General features: G+C 54.4%; 1 long non-coding RNA gene across 1 annotated transcript; it reads left to right on the top strand.

The window, feature by feature from the left end:
• Nucleotides 1–18,990: 18,990 nt before the first annotated feature.
• Nucleotides 18,991–20,847, top strand: LOC131493611 (uncharacterized). The gene is made up of 3 exons (XR_009252784.1): nt 18,991–19,526; nt 19,944–20,182; nt 20,487–20,847. It is a non-coding gene; the product is annotated as an uncharacterized LOC131493611 (long non-coding RNA).
• Nucleotides 20,848–25,560: the final 4,713 nt, after the last annotated feature.

Here is a 25,560-nt window from a genome sequence, read left to right as displayed (position 1 = left end):
TTTGTCAAAGATCAGCTGACTATATTTATGGGGGATGTCCCTTTTGGGGATTTTTATTCTGTTCCATTGATCTATTTGTCTGTTGTTTCACCTACATCACACTGTCTTGAGTACTTCAGCTTTGTGGTAAGTCTTGAAGTCGAGTGTCGATCCTCCAACTTTGTTGTCCTTCAATATTGTGTTGGCTATTCTAGTTTTTTTGCCTCTCCATATAACCTTTCAAATTAGTTTGTCAATATCCATGAAATAACTTGCTGGGGTTTTGACTGGGTTGCACTGAATCTATAGATCTATGGGAGGAATTGACATCTTGGCAGTATTGAGTCTTCCTATCCATGAACATGGAATCTCTCTTCATTTATTTACTTCTTTCATTTTGTTCATCAGGGTTTTATAGTTTTCCTCAGATAGATATTATAAATATTTTATTAGATTTATCCCTAACTATTTCACTTTGGGGGTGCTAATGTAAATAGTATTGTGCTTTTCATTTCAAATTCTACTTTTCATTGTTGATATATAGGAAAGCAATTAACTTTTATATATTAACCTTATATCTTGCAATCTTGCTTTACTCTCTCATTAGTTCTAGGAGGGTTTTTTTTGTTGTTGTTGATTCTTTTGAATCTTCTACATAGTCATGTCATTTGTGAACAAAGACAGCTATGTCTTTCTTTCATATATCTATATCATCTATATCTATATCATCTATATCTATATCTATATCTATATCTGTATCTATCTATCTTTTATTCCCTCTTCTTGTCTTATTGCATTAGGATGGACTTCTGGTACAATATTGAAAAGTAGTGGTGAGAGGGGACATCCTTGTTTTGTACCTGATCTTAGTGGGAATACTTCTAGTTCCTCACCATTAAGAATGATGCAAGGGGCGCCTGGGTGGCTCAGTCGATTAGGCGTCCGACTTCAGCTCAGGTCACGATCTCGCGGTCCGTGAGTTCGAGCCCCGCATCCGGCTCTGGGCTGATGGCTCAGAGCCTGGAGCCTGCTTCCGATTCTGTGTCTCCCTCTCTCTCTGCCCCTCCCCCGTTCATGTTCTGTCTCTCTCTCTCTGTCTCAAAAATAAATAAAACGTTAAAAAATTAAAAAAAAAAAAAAAAGAATGATGCAAGCTGTAGGGGCACTGGGTGGCTCAGTTGGTTAAGCGTCCAACTTTGGCTCAGGTCATGGTCTCACAGTTCATGAGTTTGAGGCCCACATCGAGCTCACTGCTGTCAGTGCAGAGCCTGCTTCGGATCTCTCTGTCGCTTCCCCATTTGTGTTCTCTCTCTGAAAAATAAATAAATCTTAAAAAAAAAGAATAATGTTAACCGTAGATTTTTTGTAGATAGTCTTTATCAAGTTGTGAAAGTTCCCTCTTTTCCTAGTTTACTCAGATCTCATTATGAGAGGCTGCTGGATTTTGTCAAATGCTTTTCCTGCATTTATTGATACAATCATGTGATTTTTCTTTTTTTGTTTGTTGAAATGGTGGATTACATTCATTGATTTTCAAGTGTTGGATCAGTCTTGCTCACCTGGGATAAATCCAATTTGACTGTGGTGTATAGTTCTTTTAATGTTTTTTTTTTTTTATTTAATTTGCTAATATTTTACTGAAGACTTTGCATCAGTGTTCATGAGAGATATTGATCTGTCGTTTTCTTTCCTTGTAATGTCTTTGTCTGGTTTTGGTATTAGGGTATTGCTGGCATCATGGGATAAGTTAGGAAGTATCCTTCTTCTGTTCTCTGAAAGAGATTATACAGGACTGGTGTCATTTCTTCTTTAGATGTTTGATAGAATTGAGCAGTGAACCGTGTGGTCCTGGCGCTTTCTGTTTTTGAAGGTTATTAATTATTGATTCCATTTCTTTAATAGATACAGGCCTATTCAGGGCATTTACTTTTTCTTGTGTGGATTTTGGCAGATTGTGTTTTTCCAAGAATTGGTCCGTTCATCTAGGTTATTAAATTTGTAGGCATACAATTGTTTATAATATTCTTTTGTTATCCTTTTAATTTCCATGGGTTTTGTAGTGATGTCCCCTGTTTCATTTTTGGTATTAATAAGTTGTGGCTTCTCTTTTCTTTTCTTAGCTTAGCTAGGGGCTAATTGATCATATTGATATTTTCAAAGAACTAGCTTTGGTTTCATTGATTTTTCTCAAGTGATTTGCTTTTAAAATTACAAATTTTTAAAAAAATTTTTAGTTAATTACCTGGCTCCTAAATATATCTCTTTTATTTTTATTTAGTTTTTATTTATGCAATTTTTATTATTCTGGTACTGCGTGCCACAACATGTTCTAACTGCTTGGGATTCAGCAGTGAAAAAAAAAATGAACAAAAATTCCCACCCACATGGAGTGTATGTTCTGTAACTGGGGGGAATGAATGGGTGGAAAGGACAGTAACCAACAAGTTCAAAAATTCATTTTAGTTCCTAATTTCCTAGTGAGGCCAGCTCTAAAAAACTTGTCAAAGCAGGAGTTCTGGTGTGTTCTTCCTCTATCATTCTCTTAAGTGTTTCTCTTTTAAATCTCAAGTAATGTTCTGACAATCGATATTTAATTAACATGACCAAGCAGTGGCCCGGTTTGTGTAGAAGGAGGCGTGTCTCCCATGCTCAGGGCTGTAGGAAGGAGGGACTGACATGGATGAGGCATGGGGGCATCTAATGGAACAGCTTCTCCGTTAACCTCCCAAGGTGATCTTGGCAGCCTAGCGTGGGGTCAGAGGTCCCAGACTGCTACCTTCTAGTGGGGCCTCTGGCCTCAGGAAATTATGAAACTTTTGTAAGTAGGAGTTTTCTAACATGGGGTAATAATACCGACATCATGGGGTTGGTCTTCTCTTCCTGAATGAGTCTTAGGGCAGGGGCCAAATTCACTGGATGGTAGTGGACAGGCAGGGGAAGGGGTTCCGGGGAGAGGACATGGTGTCAGGAAAGGCCTGGAGTCATTAACTGTATTTCATTCTTGCCTGCTTATAACAAAGGCATCAGTCATAGTGAAAGAATGAGGGTCAGATTTAGAGTGCCTTTGTTGAAATGGGGCCAATTCCTGGGAGACCAGCTAGAAGGGTTATTGGAAACACTTAAATGTCGCGTTTAAGTTCATGGGTTTTGGAACCAACTGCCTGATTGCAAATCCGGCCTCTGCCATTTTTTTACCTACGTGATATTGGGCAAGTTACTAAACCTCCCTGTGCCTCAGTTTCCTCCTCCGTGAAGTGGGGACAACGACAGCTCCCTGTCCCAGGCTGGGGTGAGGATAAACCGATGTAAAGCACCCCTAGTCATGCCTGGCACCCAGCAGGTGTCATGAGGGCGTCTGCTGGGACTGATGCTCAATTACTAATCTGAGAACCGCTGGACAGAGGGTGGTCAGGACCATGGGTCCCATTGAAGAAACGGAACCCCAGGGAGGTGAAGTGGCTTCTTCAAGGTCACACGGCTGAGCTGGTGCACGAGAGCTGTGATCTGCCCCCTTCTGTCTGAGTGTCAAGCCCACCCAGAGCCCAGCGCAACGTCTGACCCACGATGGGTCTGCCCTACAGCAGCGGCCTGAGGGAGCCCGGATCCAGGGGTTCACGGGAGACCCCAGATGCTGGGTGGAGAATGCCCCCATCTTCACACACATGGCTCAGACCGGCTGGGCGATGCTCTCCCTCTTGCTTCGTCCGACCTTGGCCTGAAGCCTCTGCACACAAAGGGCCTTCTCAGACCATTCCGCGGGAGACAGGGGCCTTCTTCAGATAGTAACAGAGGCCCAGTTACCAGCTCCTCCTTGAATTAATATAAGCACAGCATTTCTGTTGAAATCCCTGTCTGGATTAACCACTGGCTAGAGGATTTAACTCGTGTACACACGGAAAATCTCTACACACTTGTCTCCTAATATTTATTCTGGTGACTGGAACATGCAGATAAGGTGAGTGCCTGATGTTGTTGGAAGTGCAGAATAAATTTACATTCTCGGAGCCACCAAGAGCCACATGTATATCCATGCTGTGAGCCTGGCTGGGGCCTCAGAAGGGGGAAAGCCAGCTTCCAGCCCATGGATGGTTTGACTGGTGCTTCCCTAGGAGCCAAGGCTCCCTTGTGGGGATCCTAGCTCCTTAGAACCTAACAGCCTTTGACTTCCCGAGTCTTAATTTCTAAAGTCTTAGACTCTTCAGTGAATAGAATCTTAAACCTACAAAATATTCAGTCAGAGTCACAGGGTTTTAGGATTTCGAGGATCTGCACCATCATCTTGCCCGGGCACCCACCTGGCATCCTAATCCCTCCCACAATGTTGCCGTGAAGGCATCTTGTCCCAGCACCACCTCCTCCATCCAGGAAGTCCTCCTTGACCACTCGCACTGGTTCAGAGCCCCCGTCATAGGCCCTCAAGGCTCCATCGGCTTTGCCTTATGAGACCCACCAGGAGTGCCATTTTGAACTTGACTCCTACCCCTACTGTGAATTCTGAAGAGTAAGAGAGGGTCTGCCGTCGTTCACTCATGAATCCCCAGCGGCCGGCACTCAGGAGATGCTCAATGAGTACATCCCACGAGGCTACACTGTACCTCCAGCTGCAATGAAACTGCTCCGTGAGGCGGGATTGGTGCCACCTTACCTCTGGCTGAGCCCACACGGGGGCGGGTGTGCAGTGTCCGCTGTACTGGGAATTGCTGGGTAAGAGGCACCTTAGGGGGAATGAGCAGGGCCAGGATCTGAGTGGGTGTTCAGAGAAGCCATGTGGTCCAGTGGGTCAGAGCCTCAGCTGGGGAGCCAGAGGTCTGCATTTAAACCCTGGTCCTTCCACACCCCTAGCTGGGTAGCCTTGGACAAGTTGTTTGAGCCTTTTTGTGCCTCAGTTTCCCCAGTTGTAAACGAAGGATGGTGAGCGTTCTGACACTAAATGGGATAATAGATGTAAAGCTCGGAGCTCAGCACCTAGTACACAGTAGGTGTTCAATAAATGCGCAAGGCTTTTGCATCACGCAAGTCATGTTTGCCAGAGAGCGTCCGCTAAGGAAGAGGCACTAAGGGACTGAGTACACAGAGTGACCCAGCAGGTAACCCCGGCCGTGGGCCACTGCACTGTGGCTCTGACATGGAGACCACACATGGGCGCAATGGGCGGGACTCCACTACCCAAGAATCACACAGTGCCCCTGCTTCTGGAAACCAACCTGCCAGCAGCACAGACCATGGCTGAGCCCCTGAAACGATGCCATTCCTCGAGGAGACCAACCGGCAAGTTGACCACATTGAGTTCTCCTGCATGTGAAAAGGCCCAGTGGTTTGTTCTCCAAGGAGGAGTCATGTCTTCCTGGTGGGGGTTCGCCTGTGCTGCGGGTGGGGCCTCAGCCCGCCCCACCGTCTGGGGGTTTACAAAGCGTTTGATCCGCTGGCCTGGGATCGCGCATAAAAGCGTGCCAGACCCGGGGATGGCTTGCTTTATTGTACGAGAGGTGCAGGCACAGGCTCACGGCCAAGGGGAGCCAGTTTGTATCACGTGCCGTCCACCCAGAAACTGTCAACCGCACGGCGTGTTGGAATGGTCGCCCGCAGGTCCAGCTAAAGTGCCCTTTGGGGCCGTGTCCTTAATGAGAAGAAACAACGGGTCGGAGTGAAAGTGGCTCCACTTATGGCCACTTCTCAGTGAGCCACCGGGGGGACTTGGTGATTCCCATCCTTGTAACTCTGGGCTCTGCAGGGCCAGATGTCCTGCCCCCCACAGGACCCACACGCGTCAGATAACCCAGAAAGGGTCTCTGGTTTGTTTGCTATACGGTGGCTGCCTAGGTGCTTTGGGTTCCTGGTATCCAGGGACTAGACGGCAAGAGGGTGGCCGGGGCACTGTCTTGAGAAGGGTAATTGACTCAGATCAATTACCTTTGATCGCAGAGGGGAGGGCTGCTGCTGTGCAGCGGGGAGGGGAGGAGGAAGTGTGGAGCCCCAGTGATCTGGAGGGCACCCTTGATGCTCTCTTGACAAACCGCGTCTGTCAGTGGGCAGGTGTGGTTTCCCTGCCTGAGAAGAGGAAGGTGACCAAAGCTCAGGCCCCTGGCGGGAGGCTCAGGGTCGTGTTATCAAATAAGCCACCAGAGTGAGGGCGTGAGAGGGTCTAGGGCAGAGAGTGAGGAGGGGTGGTGAGCATCATCGCAGCCCTGAGCCCCAAGACAGAGGGTGGGGGGACTTGCACTTTTGCCACTGACCTCCTTCTTCCACGTCCCCCTCTGGGAGAGCCGGCCACACGCGTGCTAGAGGATTGGGAGAATGGAGAAGGAACAGAACCATGACAGCCGTGGCCAACACGGAGAGGCCGCTCGGAGGTGCTGACAGTTCATACTTCCTATCCTTCTGTCTTCCCCGGGGGGGAACTGCTCAGGGCAGAGTGAGGCACAGGCGCCCAGCCAGCTCGGACAGATGCCACTCACGCCGCTCGCTCTGGACCCGGTTGGCAGAGCTGGTCAGACCTGCACCGCATCTCGGCGTCCTTCCGGCCAGCCCTGCTTCCCCCCTCCACGCCTTGCACAGTTGAACCCTAATACGTGCCTCTCACTCCCCTCCAATCCAACTCCAGGATCCATGTTGTGACGCGGGGGAGACCAGTGGGTGGGAAATAACCTTGTCTCTCTGTGCCTCGGTTTTCTCATCTACGAAGTGGGGCTAATAAATCCCCTGACCTTGCAGGAATGCAGAGAACGGGTAGGAAATAGACTTCCTGATCCAGGAAAATACAGGCATGCGCATACACGCTAAGTCAATTAAAAACCTCTCTGCTCGCACCCGTGCCTGTGGCACAGGCTGGGCTGAGAGCTACAGCGGAGGCTGGCTCTGAGATCCTGCCGGGAAAGAGCTCTCAGCAGCCTGACTCCCGAGGCCAACACACCAACATGTACTGCTCAGGCCGCCCTTCCGGGTCCCCAAAGAAGAGAGGGGCAGGTGGCAGAGGTGGATGGCAGGACGGGGCGCGGCCAGGGGCTGTTCCCTCCTCTCCCCGCTTTCCGGGAAGCCTCACTCCCCTCCTCAGGCTGCTGCACCACATTTCAGATCCGAACATCTAGATCCATTAGAAGGAGACAGGGGTGGGCTTGCTCGACGTCTGCGGGAGGGGAGGCTCAGTCTAGGAGGGCCTCGCGAGTGAGCAGACAGGCCGAGACAGGCCATATTTCCCCAGAGCCCCAGGCTAGGTGGGAAGAAATGCGGGCCGCCCAGCCCAGGCAGGGGCTCCAGAAACTGATGCATTAAAAGAAAATATTTATCAACAAATCAGGGCAGGAACCAACCCCCCTTCTTGTTGGAGCAGACCTTGAAGGATCGTCCCCGGATCCGCCTGCTCTGGGTTTTTGCTTCTCGGTGAAGGTGATGGGTGTGAGGAAATTCTAATGAGCGGGGCCTGGCCCTCGAGACATCCGCAAGGCTGTCGTCTCTAGCGTCTTCCAGCTGTCAGCAGGGCCCATCAGAGAAACACGCTGATTTACTCCAAGGATGGTGGGGGGGGGTGGGGGCCGGGTGGATACAGCCAAGCAGAAAGCAGGGGCCTGGACCAGCTTGGGACGGGCGGCGGTCAGACTGGGCTCTGGACCGCTCAGAGGGGTGGGGGCCGGGCGGGTGGGGTGGGGGGTGGGGGGCCGGGTGGATACAGCCAAGCAGAAAGCAGGGGCCTGGACCAGCTTGGGACGGGCGGCGGTCAGACTGGGCTCTGGACCGCTCAGGTCACCAGGGCAGGGCACGGAGCCTCAGCAGCCTCCCTGGCAGAGCACGTGGATTTTCCAGGACCTTGGGATAGGGGGACGGTGGTCCCAGATGGGGCCTGCCCCGCCCCCCACCCCCTGAGTCTCAGTGGTTCACCGTAGAGGCGGGAGCCTAACAAACCAGAGTTCACATCCCAGCTGGGACTCCCAGCTTGGTGACGTAAGACATGCCACTTAATATCTCTGTGCCTCACTTTCCATCTGGGGCCGATGATGTCCATTGGACATCCAATGGACATATGATGTCCATTATGTCCGTAATATCTCTGTGCCTCACTTTCCATCTGTGTCCAATTGGGGGTTAAAGCCTTTGGCACGGTACCCGGCACAGACCGAGGGCTCACGTAAAAGCTTTTCTTCTTCCTGGAATTATCAGTGCCTTTCCACAGGCAGGTACTATAGGTATTTATCTACAGTATGGTTCGCACAGTCGAGGTCTTACGGTACATCCAGTTTTCTTTCTTGACTGATCACGGTATTGTGAGTGTTTTCTCACATCATTAGAAGTTTCCTCGACAGCAAGATGTTAATAGCTTCATAATAGTCCCTCATCCAGATGCACCGTCATTTGATTTGTCGCCCTTTCTGGCTCGACAGATAGGGCTACGGTTTCTCCATCTTCCCAGCGACCTGTAATACACGTCTTTAGACATAATCCTCGCTCCAATCCCTGACCGCTTCCTAAGGACCAGTTCCCGGGGCGGGGGGTGGGGGGGGGGCGGAATTGCCGCCTCAGGGCTGGCATTTCTGAGGCTCGCGACATCTCCGTTCTGTAAGTGCCTTCTAGAAAGCTTTCCAGCGGTGCGTGCGAGTCCCTGTCTCACCGCACATTTACCAGCATCGATTATTCTCTTTTTATTTAGTCTTCACTAATTCAGTGCACCCCAAATTCTATTTCGTTGTCGCCTGGAGACACAGAGCCCTGGCCTGCGGCTTCTATTTCCCGGCAGGGTGACAATCAAATTATATTCGGGGGCTTCCGGCAAATGTCATGATGCAAGGCAGCCTATGGCAGGGTAGCCCCAGGCAGGGAGACAAAGGAGCTGGGTTCCCCGACTCTCCTCATTCACTGTGTGACCTGAGTATTGTATATTGCCCTCTCTGGGCCTTTCTTTATCAATCTCCTACAATAGCCTTCCGGCTGGTGTCCCTGCCTCCGATTCATCTAGCGGCCAGAACAGTGCCTGGCACATAATATAAGCACAGCAAATATTGGCCGAAGACTGCACTGCCACGGTGACCTTTCCGGAAGGGAAATCTCCGCCATCTCATTATGCCGCCTCTAACCTTCCCACAAGCATCCTAGCATTTTATTTACTTTTTCGGTCTTCTCATGAATTTCTGCTTCTCCTTAAGCATATGAAAAGACACAAGGGAGAAAAAAACGAGAAAAAAGCCAGAGAGGCTACAAAAGCATAACTTTTCTTAAGCCCGTCAGGGGGCTGGGGCTGCAAGGCACCCAAGTGAACGGAAATCCACAGGATAACAGGACCCCTCCGAAGAGAGACAGAACGCAGAAACCATCACCGCCAGCAGAGCCACGGAGGGAGACGGGGCTGCCATCAGGTCAAGTAAGGAACAAACAGCTAACGGGTTTAGGGATTCTTAAAGGCTGAATGTGGACCCCATGACAGCTTAGTCTTCTTTCGAGCCCCAGACGCAAGGGGCATTCACATTCATTCACAAGCCATTTCCCGGGGGAGCTCAGCAGAGACTGGGGGCGGGACACGGGTCTGAGGCGGTCACCTGCAGGGGGCGGCTGGCAGGCACAGAAAACCCTCCCATTACCCAGATCCTTCCCTCCTGTGAAGCTAAGCCTTAAAACGCTTCACTGGGGCAGGAACATGTCACCCTCAGGACCTGGGCAGAGATCTGCTGCCTCTGGGGAAGGAGCAGAAGCAAAATCCTTATTTATTTATTCATTCATTCATTCATTCATTCATTTATGCATGCCAGGGAAGCAGATTGTCTCCATCAGCAATCACCTTGGGGTTCTAGACCCTCCAACCTGCTACACGGCCTTATGCAAGTGCCACACCTCGCGGCCTCAGTTTCTCCATCTGAACAGTGTGATGATGGGAATAGCCCGGCGGTCCTCAGCTCTAGCTGCGGGGATCTCTTCTAGGCAAGATGGGGTGACAGGGACCGGATTTATCTTCCCGCCTGAAGTGACCAAAAAACAAAATTACGGAACAATGGCTTACGACAGCCTGGACATCAGGCAACGGAGAAGAGCGGGGAAACCCAGGAAGTGAGCCCCACAAGTGCCCTGGTTTCTAGCCATGAGAGAGCTGTCAGGCCCTGGGCCAGGAAGAAGGAACCCAGGTGGAGCCCAGTGGTGGGGGACGGGGGGTGTCCCGGAGTCCAGGAGGTGGAGCTGAGATTCTAGGAGACCATGGTGCCTCGGAGAGGAGAGAGCTGAGCAGACAGGTCTGAAGAGCGTGCAGAAGGGGCTTGAAGGGGGGAAAACCCAGCTGTCGACTGAGAGCCACTCCGGTCCCAGCCAAGAAATCTCAAAGCAAGATCCTAAAGATGCCACGTGAGTTTCAAGTTCCAGAACAAAGCTCAGGAATACTTACGGCAAAATAAAGGCATGCCCAGCCCCCAGCGAGGTAACATCCACAATGTCCAGAAAGACTCCTGGGGTGACCGCGGTAACGTCGAAAAGGGAGGTTTCAGAGTAAACGATTTTACCAGAGGTGATGATCCTATCGCGAATTCACCCAGAGGACCTACGCATCCTCAATGTTTACGCGTCCAACGGCGCTTCAAAATATGTGAGACAAAAATGATAGAACTGCGAGGAGAAACAGACGAAGGCACAGTGATAGTGAGAGGCTTTAACACCCTTTGTTCAGTAACTGCCAGAGGAGCCCGACAGAAAATTACATATACCATACGGAGAACTTGATTAACACCATCAACCAATCTGACCTACGTGACATAGAATATTCCACCAGGCAACAAGAGCGCACATTCTTTTCCCCGTGTGTATCTAAATATGGTACGTAGACAATATTCTGGGTCACAAAACAAGCTTCCACAAATTTAAGGGGCTCGAGTTGTGCAGAGCATGTTCTCTGGCCACAATAGAAATCAACTGGAAATCTGTAACTTAACAGGAAGAGTTCTTGAAAGATCTCCAAATATTTTCAAACCCAATAGCATTCTTTGACGTAACCCAAAGTGTTAAAGAGTCAACCAAAGGGGGATTGGAAAGTGCTTTTCACCGAAAGTAAATGAAAACACAATGTATCAAAATCCGCAGGAGGCCGCTGACGAAGTTCTTAGGGGAAATTTATGGCACGAAACGCCTACATTTGAAAAGGAGAAATGTCTTGAATCAGTGACCTCAGCTTCCACTTTAAGAAACTGGAAACAGAAAAGCGAATTAAATCCCGTGTAGACAGCAGAGAGGAAATAAGTATCGGGGTAGAAATCAGGGGAGAAAAGCAATAGAGAAAATTAATGAAACCGAAGTTGGTTCTTTGAGGAGATCAATAAAATTGATAAACTTCTAGCCACACTGATCAGGACACAAAAGAGGGGAGACACAAGTTATCAATGTCAGAAATGAGAGAGGTGACAGCATAGATCCTACATACATTACGACCCTGGAATTCTTCTGCACGTGGGATCTGTCTTTTTTCCTTCATTTATTCATTCATTCGTTCATCCATTCATTCACATCAGTTTGGACTCATAGGTATTTCTTTTATACTTTGGGCTACAACCCAATACTAATTTACTTATTTTGTTGCTCAAAGTGTTCCAGCTCTGGTGACTGGGAGCTCTTTCCGTGGGCTCTCGTGTCCCTTGGATAGCTGCTCATCATTGTGAGATTTCTTTATTTTTCTTTTTTAGCACTTCTTTACTTTCTGGCACTGAAAGGTATGCCAGGCTTAGCTTGTCCATTTCCTGCCCTAGTTCTAGAATTATCCTTTTCTCCAAGGAGTCCTGGATTCTGTTAGGGGAGAGTTGTATGAGAAACCAAGATTTGGGTGCTAGGCATTCTTGTCGCTAAGGGAATGTCACTGCCTTGAGGCCGTCAGCTCACAGAGCAAGGAGGCACAGCTACACTAACTCATGCCTCTACACACGTGCATAAATATTTATATATGTAAACATCTGTATCTGCATTCAGCTAAACAGGAGTTCATGTGGAGGTTTCCAACTCTAATCCACGGCCACAGGGATCATTCCAGCCTTCTCCCTTTGTTTGCCTGGAAACTCCTATCCCGGCCGGCTGTGAGAAGCCTGGCTCCCACCCTCTGCCTATCCAAACACTAAGCATGTTCCTTCTCAGTGTATATGCATAAGCGACTTCAGCATTGTTAGCCCACACCGCCTGGGAAGCCACTCTGTCCACCAGAGCCCAGGGTTTCTGTGCATTCTGTCTGCTTTTGGTCTTAACAAGCTCCATTCATTTTCAAAGCTGCAGAGATCAGCACCTTTTACCTCCACCCCGCTTCCCCGAGGTTGCTCGATACATTTGTAACATGGCTTGGTTCTTTTGTCACAAACAGAATCCCATCCTGGGATCCCCTGGCCCCCTAGACAACGTCTTGAAATCTGCATACACTAACTAACGCTCACGCCTTCTACCGCAAAGTTCGACGGATTTTGACAAACGCACGGTGTCACTTATCCACCATTCTAGTAGCATGCATGACGTTTTGCCGCCCTGAAAAACATCTTCTGTACTTGACCTCTTCCCCACGTCCCCATTTCCTGAAGCCCTTGCAACCGCCGCTCTGTTTACTGTCTCTGTCATTTTGCCGCTTCCAGAAGGTCATATAAATGTGACCTTTTCAGGTGGCCTTCTTTCCCTTAGCGATAAGCATTTACGATTCATCCGTGTGTCTGCACAGCTCAATGGCTCATTTTTTTTTTTTTTTTTTTTTTTTTTTTTTTACCACCGACGAATTTTCCATTGTATGGACGTACCACAGGTTACTTATCCATTCCCCTATGGAAGGACATCTTGGTCGTTCTCGGCGCTCGGCTGCTGTAGGTGCTCACATGCAGGTTTTGGTGTGTTTGTGCATATGTTCAGAGTGACTACCTGGAAGCGTGGCTGCTGGATCGTCTGGGGAGACTGTGTTCAGTTTTGTAACAAACTGCCAAACCGTCTTCCAAAGTGCCTGTGCCACTTTGTATTCACACCGGCAGTGAGTGAGAATTCCTGTGGCTCTGCTTCCTCTCCAGCAATTAGCACTGTCTGGGTGGGATTTGAAAACAAATCTAGCTACAGGGGCCCCATTCCCCTGACTCCGTCTGCCTGAGGTCGGGCCCAGGGCCTCAGCACGGCTGAAAAGCCCCGGGAGGATTCCAACGTGGAGTCAGGCTTGAGAATCGCGGAGCTACACCCTCCACCTCAGGGTACAGATGGAGAAACTGAGGCCCTGGGGGCCTGAGTGCCTGGTGGGTCTGATCTTCCAGCTGAGAGGCTGGGAGGGGCTGTGTGATAGCCTGGTTAAGACTCCGGGCTCTAATCCTCTCATCAGCTGTGTGACCTTGGGCAAGTGCCTGCCCCTCTCTGAGCTCCTCCTCTGTGGAATGGGGAGGTTCACAGGACCTGCTGCACAGGTTGGGTGAGGATGAATTGGACCAATGAGTCCAAAGTGCTCAGCCCGGAGCTGGGCACACAGGGGGCGCCCGGGCACTAGGGGCCACTGTCACTGGGACTCTGGCCAAGTGCACTGGGCTGTGCCCGTGGCCCCACCCACACTGGGAGGCCGCGCTCTGAGCCTTTCCGGGACCACAGGGTCCTCCCTGTCCTCCTCCCCCCTCCCCCCTCCCCCCTCCCCCCCTCTGTCTTCTCCTGGGGCGGCAGAGGCTCCGCCCGCTCCTCCCCACCCCTCCCTTTTCTTCTTCTGCTTAACAAACAGCTTCACTTAAAAAGCCATCTGGGAGGATGGATGGCACAGACACATTTTTGCAGAATAAGTTTTCAGGGAGAAGCGCCAAGAAATTAAAGGCACAGCACTTAGGATTCTACTCTTATGAGGCCCCATAACTCTGATTGTTGGAGGATTGTTTCTGTATTATACATCCATCCCTCACCCCCCACCCTGCCCAGTGCTCTGAGCTTTGTTCTCTCCAGTCTTTGGGGGACCTGCTCCCCCCCGCCTGGCTCCGCTGACTCCCTCCCTCAGGTGAACCCCGCTCTCTCTCACCAGGGAGGGGCTGCCGCTGGGGCTTTCCTCCCTGACTTCTTCCTTCCTGTGCCATCACTGCCCCACCTTGGGGAGCTGCCCACGGGGCCCGGGTGAAAGTTTGTCTACTTGTGGGGTCTCCCAGGGCAGATGAGGGGACAACAGGTGGAGGCCCTGAGAAGGAGGGATGCGTCCACCATTGGGATGCGTGGATGGCCCTGGGGAGCAGTAATGAACTCCCCGTCTCTGGAGGTGTGCACAGAGGACAGGTGAGCACAGAGACCTCGAAGGAGGCAAACTAGCCAAGAAGCTGAGAGCTTGGGTTTCCGAGACGAAGAGCTCTGGGCTGGGTGCTGACCGTGTTCAACCTTCAGCGACAACTTATACTCACAGAACCTCGGTTTCTTCATCTGGAAAAATCAGGCCAAGTAATAGTTTGCACTCCCCCGGGGTTGTCATGGAGACAAAAGGACATCCTGTGTGCAAAGCGCTGTGCACGGAGTGCACGTTGTCATTAGCGGGGAAGGGGGAGCCGGGTTGTGACACCTTGAACATTCTAATGTTCCATATTGTTGTAGTTTGTAGGCATCTGAGATTGTGAGATCCAATAATTCAATTATCCTGAGATTATAAGATTCCCTAGGACTCTAAGGCTTTCAGAAATTATGATCTTGTTATTTTTCTCATTGAAGGCTCCTTAGGAATCAAAGAGCTGTGTGATCCCCAGATTCCGATTCTAGAACCATCCGTCCACGGGCGAGTCTTGTCCCGGCCGCCGGCTGTCTGCTGCATCGGGAGCGTCTATCTCTGTCCTTCCTCACTTCACACCCTCCATCTTCATCCCCGGCCTGTCGCCACTTCTCTGGGGACCCCCTTTTTCTATCTGCACCCTTCCCCACTGCTCTGTTTGCCCAGGCTCGCCAGGCCCCCAGCAGCATTGCCGAATCGCACACGCATCCTGGGCATACTGCCTCCTGCCCTCCCGCCCTTCCCATCAAACCCCATCTCTACAACCTTCCTCCACCTTCAAGGCCAAAGTCAAAGGCAGACCTTCCATGAGGCTCTCCTCACTTCCCAGGGGAAATGAAATCCCCTGCTTCTGTGTTTTGTGCAGGTTCTGTTTAAATCACGATCAGCAGTTATCCGACTCGTTATTGGGCAGACCCACCACCCCTCCCCCCATGGCAGACCCACCTCCCTTCTCGAGGAAGGAAGCTGCGTGCTTCTGACTGCTCAGAGGCAGGACGCTGATTGGCCACTCTCTCTAGCGGGCTGGGTCAGCGCGTGGGAGGAAGGCCCTGGACCCCCTCCCCCCTGCCCCCTCCCCTCCCCCTGTCCCGGCCAGGAGGCCACTCAGCTCTGTGGACCCAGCCGGTGAAGCCAGGGTGAGTACCCCTGGTTCTCCCCCTCACCCCCCACCCCGTCTTTCCCCTCCCCCAGCGTGAGCTCACCACACCCGCGGGCGCATCCCCGTCCAGGTGCTTACAACCCCGGGGCTCTATCTCCTGCCAGTCCCTGGGCCGAGATCCACATTGCGAGTCTGTGATGTGTCCAGCAGGTCCCAAGTGTTGGACATACAGAGCCGAGCTAGACAAGCCGCCCGCCTCCTGCCCCTTCCTGTCCCGGGGCTCAGCCTCTGCCATCTGGGGGGCCACCACCTCCGCCCTTGAGTTCAACCCTTCAGCTTCCTGTCAGACCTGCTCCCCCCACACCGTTCTCATCCCCGAGTTGCCCCCGTGGCCCCTGCTCACCCAAGTCAGAGACAACGGGGCACCCCTGCCCCTGCCCCCCCTACACCCCAGGGACCACCCATTTTTATGTCTTCAAACCGCTGGATTCCACCCCCCGCCGCACTGCCCAGCCCATCTCAGGCCCCGTCATCTCTGGCCCAGATGTCCCCACGCCCTCCCCCTGGTCCGTCAGCCCCACCGCTGCCCCTCCGTCCATCCACCCCGCGACCCTGAGACCTGAGCGAGGGGGGCTCCCCTCACCCTCCTCCCGCGGCGCCTCTCCCGTCAGGACACAGGGGACAAGGTCTGGCGCCCACACCCCCCCAATTCCCTTCCTGACCGACCGGAGCCCACGTGGACCCCATCCCTGGGTCTGCTTGTCCCGAGGGTGAACCACGCGGCCTGTGTGCACACCGTCGAGAGCCGCGGAGTGCAGCCGTGTGTGGGGGTGCAGGGCTGGACCCGCCGGCCCGGGGTGTCTGCGCGCTGCGGGCGAGACTGTGGAGGGAGGGGAGGGGAGGGCTGGGTTGGGGGTCAGGGGCCCGTGGCCCCCGGGGTCAGCTTTCTCTGCTCCCCACATTCTAGTGCAGAGATCAAGAATTTGTTAGGTAGGAGGGTAGACTAATTTTATTTGACGGTTTGTTAGTTGATTTCTAACTTCGATGTTCGGCCCACTGGTCTGGTTCTCGCTGGTTCTCGGGCTCCCAGCTGCTATGCACCGATACCCTGGCCTCCAGATAATGGTTGTTCCACACAGGGCAGTCACACTGATCCCTGCCCAGCATGCTCCCTGCTTCCCCGGGCCTCAGGATGGCTTCTACATGCTGAGCCTGCTTCACACAACCTGTCGCCACGATCCTCCCCGCATCTCCATCATTCTGGGCACCAAAATCACTCTGCGGAGACTACGCCACCCCGTTTCCATGGCAATCAGAGCCCCCTGGCTGGGTTGAGCCCCACCCCTCCACCCCTCCACCCCCTCGCCCCGCTCTGGTCAGTGGGAAGGGACAGCCCGAGGGCCAGCTTTCCCATCCGGGGATGTGCCCCTGTCCCAGAGGAGCAGGGAGGAGGTGGCCATCGTTACAGCCGGGCCTCCCCGTTACAGCCGGGGAGTCAGCCGGGCTGTGAAATCCGTAACCAGGTGAGGATGTGTCGGGGTGGATACAGACCCAGGCGTCCACTGCCCTGCTTGGTGGTGGTGCAAATCAAGGAGGTTTTAGGACAGGGAGGTGGGTCCTTGTCCTTTCTCAACCTATGAGCTCCAACGCATCGTTCACATCATTCCCGCCCCTGCCGCCCCTTTCTGGTGCAGTCCTCATCCTGTCGGCTGTACTGGGCTTGCTGTGTGAGCCCCGTGACCACAGCCCCCCCCCTCCCCCCCCGCTGCAGCCTCTGCCTAAACCTGAACCCCACCCTGTGCCCTGGAGACTGTGCTACCTCGCTTTCCAGAGGGCCACCATCACTGAGAACTGGAGCTTTCACCCGCGACCCCCCACCCCATGTTCCCACCCCCTCCCAGCCCATCGAGCACCGAACCTCCCCGGGTGACCCCCCCACCCCCACCCTCAGCCTTATTTCTCCTTCTCCTGTCCCTTGTCGCCATCTCTCCAGCCAAGGCCCTGGTCCACACCCCCACTGCGCGCTCCGGAGGGACCTCCCGGTCTCTGGGCTCCATGGTGACAAGTGCCAAGGAGAAAAATAAAGCAGAAAGGGGCCTTCAAAAGTCTGGGGGTCACGGGCAGTGTGAAGGGGGTCCAGGAAGGCCTCCCCAGGAAGCTGATGTTTTCCCAAAGCCTTGGAGGGGGTGGAGGGAGCCATGTGGGTATCTGAGGAAGGGCAGTCTAGGCTGAGGAAGCAATGAGTGCGAACGCCTTCGCCTTCGGGTCTGGAGGTAAATACAGGCTCCAGATTTCCTCATTACCCTCCTTCATAGTAGCTTCCTGTAATCAGGCAGGTGCTTGGCCCCCTCCTCTCCCCTCCCCTCTCCTCCCCTCCCCTCCCCTCCCCTCTCCTCTCCTCTCTTCTCCTTCCCTCTTCTCCTGCCCTCCACTCTCCTCTTCTCCCCTCCCCTCACCCCCATTCCTTCCCTCTCTGGCCTGTCCCTTCTCCTCCCCTCTATTTCCCTCCTCTCCTCATTTCTTATCTCCTCCCCTCCCTCCCTTTCTTTTTCTTTCCTTCCCTTCTCCTCCCCTCCCCTCTGTCCTCTTTCCATCCCTTCTTTTCTCCTCTCTTCCCTTTCTCTCCCATCCCCTCCTACCTCTCTTATCCTCCCCTCCCCTCCCCTCCTCACCTCTTATCCTCCCCTCCCCTTCCTTCTTTCCCTTCTCCTTCCTTCTCCCCTCCCCTCATTTCCTCCCCTCTCATCTCCTCCCCTCCCTTTTCCTCCTCTTCTTAAACATGCTGCATAATCAGAACGAGTAATTACAGCCCCCATCTCTGGCTCATGCCTCCTCAACTCGGGCTTGAAGAAGGAACTGTTTCATATTTAATCAGTATTAGTTCTGGAACGCTCTCAGGGGAGCAGGCTCACTTCAGGGCTGTGTAGTTTAATTCTCAGTGAGGCTAATTAGATCAGGAAAAGAGCCTGGGCTGAGGCAGGTCTGCTGTGGGGTCGCCCACTAAACAAGCACCCCTGCCCGCACCCACCCCACCCTGCCCACCCCGTGGGGCTCCAGCTCAGCCCCCAGGGGAGCGCAGGCCCAGATCCTTCTCTCATCTTCCAGGACTGACGAATCTCTGGAAGGAAGGGGAGCAGCTGATGTTCAGACTGGGAGGCAGCCGCCTCCGCTAGAGTCCCCCTCAGAAGCTTCCAGAGCCTCTCCCGCAAGGCAGGTGGTGAGGGACAGGTGGGGGCACCCACGGAGACTTCAGCGCTACCCCTTCTCCTTGTGAGGACAGTGTCTTCCTCTTCCTTCTCTGCTCAGTTTAGCCCGATTTCCACTGTCACCTCAAAATTGTGACACCAGGTCACAGATGTCCCTGGGCACCAGTCAATTTACACACGGGATTGCAAGCCTCGGAGGAGAACCTGCCAGAGGGTGTCATTACCTCCATTCCTCAGATGAGGAAATCGAGGCTTGGAAGGGAAACCCGCTGGCTGGCCCCCTCCCACTGGGCTGTGGGGCCGGAGGACGGGAACAGAGGCAGCAAAGCCTGAGTCCTGGCTTCTGAGCTCACCGGCTGGGTGAGCCTGGGGCCCAGTAGTGTCACCGAGCACCAACTTCCTCCTCCCTGATTTCATTCCAATCCCACAGCAATGCCACAGTCTGGTGGTTACATTGTGTCCATTTTTGCAGAGGCGGACCCAAGGCTGGGGAGAGGAGGGGAGGGGAGGGGAGGGGAGGGGAGGGGAGGGGAGGGGAGAGTTTTGTTCATGTCTGAGCAGCTTGGACTTAGTGGTGTGGGGACCTGGCCAGTGTGCCTGGCACTGTTCTCCCCTGGGCCCATCTGCCTGCACTGTGCCCACTCAGTTGAGGGGAGCAGCCTGCCCTCCCCGGAGCTCCCCAGGGCAGATGGGTTTGCTCAGGGATAAGGCGCACCCTGTCATCAAACTCAGAGGTCAGGCCACCCGCACACATGAACTCCTATAACGTGCCGCCGTGTCGCAGACATGATGCCCTTCCTCCGTTGCCTCCTTTTCCCTCCTTTTCTGCCGAAGTGCACAGAACGGGAGCGGCTTCGTGCGTTCTAGCAGCAAACTGCCTGGGATGGACTCCCGGCTGGGCCACGCACCTGCCCGTGCTGTGTGCTGGGAAGTAGACACTGACGGTCGGAGCCGCATCGAAGTGTGGAGAGGCTGGAACCGGAGAGGACACGTGACGCGCTCAGACCAGGGCTGCGAAAACAGCGACCATTCGTCACACAACAGCTGCTTCCTTATTTTGGTTTGGTTTGATTTCCGGGGTCCCCTGTGGAGGGCAGGCAAGCCCCCAAGTCCTTGGCCCCAGTTCCTGCACGGTGCACTGTGGGGGACGTGGCCTTGGTCTGGGAGTCAGGCGACTACCTCTAGGGCAGCTGTGATGATCAAATATGTCCCCACCTGGGCTCCACACATAGTTCCTGTCCTGTGGGTCCTCAGGCACGTTCTTCTCTCTGTGACCCTGACTCTTCGTCTTTCCACGGGAAAGCTGGAACGGAGAGGCCATCTCCAGGCTCCCCGCCGCCTCTAAGACCCCAGTGTACCAAGATCAGACTGAGCCCCCACCCAAAGAGGAAGAAGAAAGCAGCAGGAAGAGAATCCACCCAGAAAAGAGGGGACAGGGAATCCAACTCGTTATGCTACTGCTCTTTATAGTCCCCAGGTCACCTAACCCGGGGAGTGACCTTGATTCCAAAGCCCGTGTTCTTGACTGCTTCACCATGAACGCTACTGAACTTGGCTGTGAGCTTGGGCCTTCCGGATCCTATGTTCCGGAGGACAGAAACGAAGCCCAGGGGGGCAAGGTCACACAGCTACTGAGGGGTGCAGCCGGACTCCCACCATGTTGCCTTGACCCCCAATTCCAAATCCTTCCCCCCAGGGCCCTCTGCCTCACTTAATGTAAGCCAGCTGATATCTCCAGGTTGGGGTGGGGTGCGGTGGGTGTCTCATTAGCTACCTCCTGCCCCACCCCCATGGCTGTCCCAAGTGCCCACCCTCTTGGCAGGTGCCCATGGGCACGACGGGGCTCCCCTCTCCCGACATGAGTTTCCTCTCCTTCGGTCCTCATGCACCACATGCGCCATGTTCCCTGGCGAGGGGGGCGCTGGGAGGCGGGGTCTGCGAAGGCCACCCGTGTCCCCGTCTGCTGTTCCTACAGCCTGTGCTGCCAGGAGGTCTCACTGGCTTGCTCACTTTTTCTCAGCAGCTTTACTGATCCTTCTGTGCCTGGCCCTGGGCTGACCACGTGGCATCTAGAAATGACGGGCCGCGCCCCCTGCCTCGTCCCGCGGAGACCGCGATGATGACGTCACCATGGGATACTGCGGGAAGGCCCTGGTTCTGCGTGGATGGGGACCGGGTGGAAGGGGAGTGTCTTCTCCCTCAGATGCTCCGCTCCAGCCACAGCGCCAGGATCTCCGAGCTCTTGAGGGCCTCTGCGGAGGTTTAAGGTCCGGGGAGAGTCATGCGGTTAAAATACGAACAGGAAATTGCGCCACTGAAATTGATACGTACTGGGGAGTCTGGGTGGCTCAGTCGGTTGAGCGTCCGACTCTGGATGTCGGGTCAGGCTCCGTGCTGACAGGGCAGAGCCTGCGTGGGATTCTCTCTCTCCCTCTCTCTTCCCTCCTTCGCATGCGCACCCTCTCTCTCTCTCTCTCCAAATAAATACCCTTAAAAAGCGAAAAGAAATCGATACGTGTCAAAGAGTCACTTTCTGCTCTACTTGGCTCTCACATGTTTACACATACATTGATTCGATGTGGGATCTGATCTAATATGCGTGATCTCATAGAAGACGGATCCTCCAAAGGTAAGAAGGTCTGCGGCTGGAAAGGTCGTAAGAGCGCGATGGCTGGGGGCGGGTGGGGAGGACAGAGACCTCGCGGAGGAGGGCCGCGTGGCTGGAAGGCTGCGGGGGCTTCTCCAGCAGAGAGCAGGGCACTCCTGGCAGGGGAACAGCATGTGCAAAGGAGCAGCACCTGGCGGGGCCTGGTTTTCCTGAGGATCCTGGGCCCCTCACTGCGCCTGCAGCAGAAAGTGGGGTGGGGATGGCTGGGGGCGGGTGGGAGCACAGGTGTTCTTTCCTTTCTTGAGCCTCTCCCCATTCTGGAACCTTCTTCCCCATCACCGAGGCCCAGCTCCACCCTCATCCCAGAGCTGAGCCAGGTGGCCCCAAGCCCACCGGCTCTCCCCACTGACCACTCGACTCGGCTTGACTCTGAACGTCTGGTCCTGTGAAGCCACGTCTGCTCGTGTGGCTTTGGCATCAGAGGCCAAGGTGGAGTGGGGTGGGGCGGGGGAGGGGGAGGCCGGGGAGGGGGAGGTGGGGGTGGGGGGAGATAAAAAATGTAAAACACAAAACCAGTCCAGACTGTTTTCGCTGAATTTCTAGAAATAAGCCAATTTCTACTTCTCTTGCTCCCTCTCAGTGTTTTAGCTGAAACACTAAAGGAGCCCACGTGTCTCCTTTAGGGAAAGACAGCCGTTGAAAGCCTAATTTGGGAGTTACACGCATTCTCCTGCCCAGCCAGAAAAAGCCCTCAGGCTGGTGATGGGCGCCTTGCAAGCAAGCACCCAGCTCCCTGACGGCAGCTCCTCCCCTAGAGGCGAAGCAAGGGATTTACCGGTGCCGGAAAACCAATTAATGCCGTGGGACAGAGGACCGGCAGGCCACCGGGACTGCAGATGGGTAGGTGATCCGGGCTGTGGTCCTGCACTCGGCGGCGGGCGGCAGGGAGGAAGGCAGGGCGCCGGGAGAAGCCTCCAGCCCCTGGATCGGGGTAGCCGGTGCTCTAAGCTCCCTCCCGATCCCACCCACCCATTTTGGTCCCGCAGCCCCCCAGGGGATGCTTGAACCCACCCTCTCCAAGTTGTGGCTTTCCCTTAAATGTTACTAATCCAGGTGTCCTTTATAAAGCACACGTTTCCTCTGACCTCGGGAGAACGAATGGAGGCTTTTCTCCCTGTCAAGGCGGGACAAATGAGCACCCAGGAAACCCGGCAATTGAAGGGGGCTGCTGAGAAAGGAAGAAAAGGGCAGCTGGATTGGGAAGGGCTCTGGACAAATTGTACCACCTCGCCAGGCCATCCAGGGGAAGGTGCTGGGTGGGCCTAGCTCCTCCCCCCACCCCCCACCCTACCCTTGGCTTTGTAGGCATGGAGGAGGGGGTCTCCAGCACCAGAGAACAGGATTGGGACACTCAGGGCGGAAGGACCACGGGCTCGGACCCGTTCCCTCGCTGCAGGACAAAGGTTGCGTCTTGTGAAGGTGGGTACTTCACCTCAGGAGGGAATCTAGTCTAGGCTGGATGTCCTTCTACACAGCGGCCGGCTGGGCAGAGGCACCAGCAGCTGTCTGACCCACCCCTGCATCACAGGGGAGGTGAACTGCATTAGCTCGAAGAGTATTAGTATAGCTCACAGTTTACCCAGCTTGGCACTGGGCCAAGCTTTCTGTAGCAGCAGCTCATCGAACCGGCGCAGGAGCCCTTCCGGGTGCAAACTATTTCCGTCCGCTTTGAACAAAAAGAAAGGAAACTGAGGCACAGAGACGTTAAGTGAATGCCCAAAGACAGCAGCTAGTGAGGGGTGGATGGAACCATGAGGGGACATCCAAGCTCCCTGCAAATCCGAACCCCCAAACCCTAGGCTTCTGATCTCGTGTTTTCATCCTGCAAGTCCAAAATTGAATGACTCCAGAAACCCAAGGTGTTCCATTTCGTACAGAGTCTCTAATGTGATGCTCAAGTCAAAGGATCTAAGACTCTGTTGCTCTAAGATTCTCTGTGTCTAATATTTTATAGGCAACACGGGGTGGGGGGTGGTTATTCAAAACCAAACAGCGTGTGGTAGGGAACTTTTTCCCTCACTTCCTCTGGAAGAGAGAGGCCATCGCTCTGTTCCCGAAGGTCTAACATGTCCCTCCTTGACCTTGGCCCTGAAGGCAGGCAGGGGAAGCCAAAAACTTTGCTGTTTTAGGCCCATTAAGCTGAGGTGTTCCCAAGGGAGACGGTTGGAAGCCAATGCAGGAGGAAGTAAGGGGCTGACCCGGAAAGCACAGAGGGGTCTCCAGGGGCATTTTCCTAGACCTGGGCCATCAGGGACCCCTCCCTCTTGCAGCCTTCATAGGGCCCCGAGGGCATGGGGGAGGGCCCTTGGAGGGGAAGGGCCACAAGGTGTGTCCCTGGAGGTTGGCCCTAAGTAAGGGATCCTCCACCCCCTATCTCTGGATCCCTCTCTGGGTCCAGTTTTCCTCCAAGTCAGTATCACCGTCTGAGACTGTCCTGCTCAGTCTTGTGTTTATGTTTATTTCTCTTCACTTCCTGAAATGTCAGCTCCCTGAGGGCGGAGGCCAAGGCCAGGCAGACCTGAGGGCAGAATTTATTCTCAGAATGAGTGAAATCTGAATGGCGCCATCAGACTGAGACAGAGTCATCCTGCCTCCTCCAGCCTTCCCCCTCCAGGTAGTCAGTGGCCCCAGCCACCCTATCGCCTAGAGAGCTCTGGGATCTGCTCCCTCCCAGCCCTGCACTCCCCCCGCCCCCCCCCCCACCTTTGTCCTCATTGAGGGCACAGGCTCTGGAGTCTGATGCTGGGGTCGAATCTCCCACCCACTAGCTGAATGACCAGGCGCAGTGACTTAACCTTTCTGTGTCTTCTCCTCTCTATAAAATAGAGGTGGCAATAATCCTTCTAAGAGGAGTGAAAGAAAGAAATGTTTAAAGTGTTCAGAACATGCCTGGCAAACAGGAAGCCCTCAGTAAGTGTTAGCTGGGGCTATTAATATACACTGTGATCACGACTGCTATTATACCTTGTCTCCCTAATGCCTACAGAAAGAGGCCCAAACCTCTTCCTGGTCTCGCACCTCTTTCCAGCAATCACTGCAGTCACAGAGGACCCCCCTCCTGCTTTTGCTAGCCTCTTTGCCTTCCGGCAGGCTGTTCCTCCAGGCTGGAAAGCCCTTCCATCATCTTCCCCTGGCAAACTCTCACTCTGCCTGGAGGAGACAGCCCAGAAGCCATCTCCCCTCTGAAGGCAGTTCAGACCTCCCTCCCCCACCCCTCCCAGAAGCCCCCTGGGTTGCCAGCACCTTCTCTGATAGTTCAGGTCAAATCCCCAATCACTACAACCTGCACTTACATACCCCCCCCCCCACCCCCCCGGGGGCAGGGACTTCCTCCACTGCCTTTTCTTCTCTGCTTCCCTGGTCCCAGAGCTCCACCTGGCACAGCGTGGGTGATCGCGTGTGATTACTGAACAGGGCACGATGCCGGGTTCTAGGTCCCGGGCCATCCGCCCCGACGGCCCGTGTCGGAGCCTCGGTCTCCGCATCTGCAGTATGGGTGCGCCGGCCCCTGTGGGGCCCACCTCCCAGGAGCGCAAGGAGCCCTGGCATCCCCAGGCTGGCGGCCCCACGCGGGAGGTGAAAGGGCAGGGACTGTCTTCAGTTCTGACGCCTGGTCTTCAGCGAGAGTTGCTGAGCTGGTCATGAGGGTCGTCAGGGGGGACGGAGACGGCACTGCTGTCCACGCCAGCATCACCCCGGAGCCGCGGAGCCCGGGCTGCGGGCGGAGGAGGGGCCCTGGGGCCGGCGGGCTGGCAGCACTTGCTCCCTGGGGCGGAGGAGGGGACCCGTGCCTTCCTCCGGGTGTGGCGACCCCGCGGCGCTGCCGGCTCCGGCCCCGAGGTGGCGCTGCAGGCTGTCGCAAGGGCCACTCGCCTTGGGGCCTTTGGAGCCTGGGGCTGGGGAGGGGTCTGGAGGGAGCGGAGGGGCGGGGCAGGGGGAGGTGGAGAGGAGGGGCCTAAGGAATGGAGGAGAGGAGGGAGGGAGAAGCTGGGGGAACAGAGGAGGGAAGGAGAGAAAATGCTGGGGAGGGGACGGGAGGATACGGGAGGGGAGGCCGGGGCTTCTTCCTGTTCAGGGGCTTGAGGAACCGGGTCCTCCTGGAGCTCCCCACCCCCACACCTACAGGCCGGGCGCTTTGTCCCTTAACTCCCCTCGGTCCCTCGAGGCTCCCAGGGCTCTCAGGATGAAGCCCGAAGGAACCTCACAGCCAGCTCACCAGTCCTCCGTGATCCGACCGCACTGCACCCCCAGCCTCCTCTTCCTCCACCTCTCCGTCCCCCTACCTACACCCCCACACCCCAGGCCCCAGCCCTGCAGAGCTGCCTGCTGCTCGGGGGGCGGGGGGTGGGAGCTCTCCCTGTCTGCCAGACCTTGGCAGGTGCCAGGTTGCCTCTGCCTATACTGACTTCTCCCCATGGACCCCTCC

The sequence above is a fragment of the Neofelis nebulosa genome, chromosome 2 (genome assembly GCF_028018385.1).
Source record: "Neofelis nebulosa isolate mNeoNeb1 chromosome 2, mNeoNeb1.pri, whole genome shotgun sequence".
In the NCBI taxonomy this organism is placed as follows: domain Eukaryota; kingdom Metazoa; phylum Chordata; class Mammalia; order Carnivora; family Felidae; genus Neofelis; species Neofelis nebulosa.
This window is presented reverse-complemented; position numbering and strand designations above follow the sequence as displayed.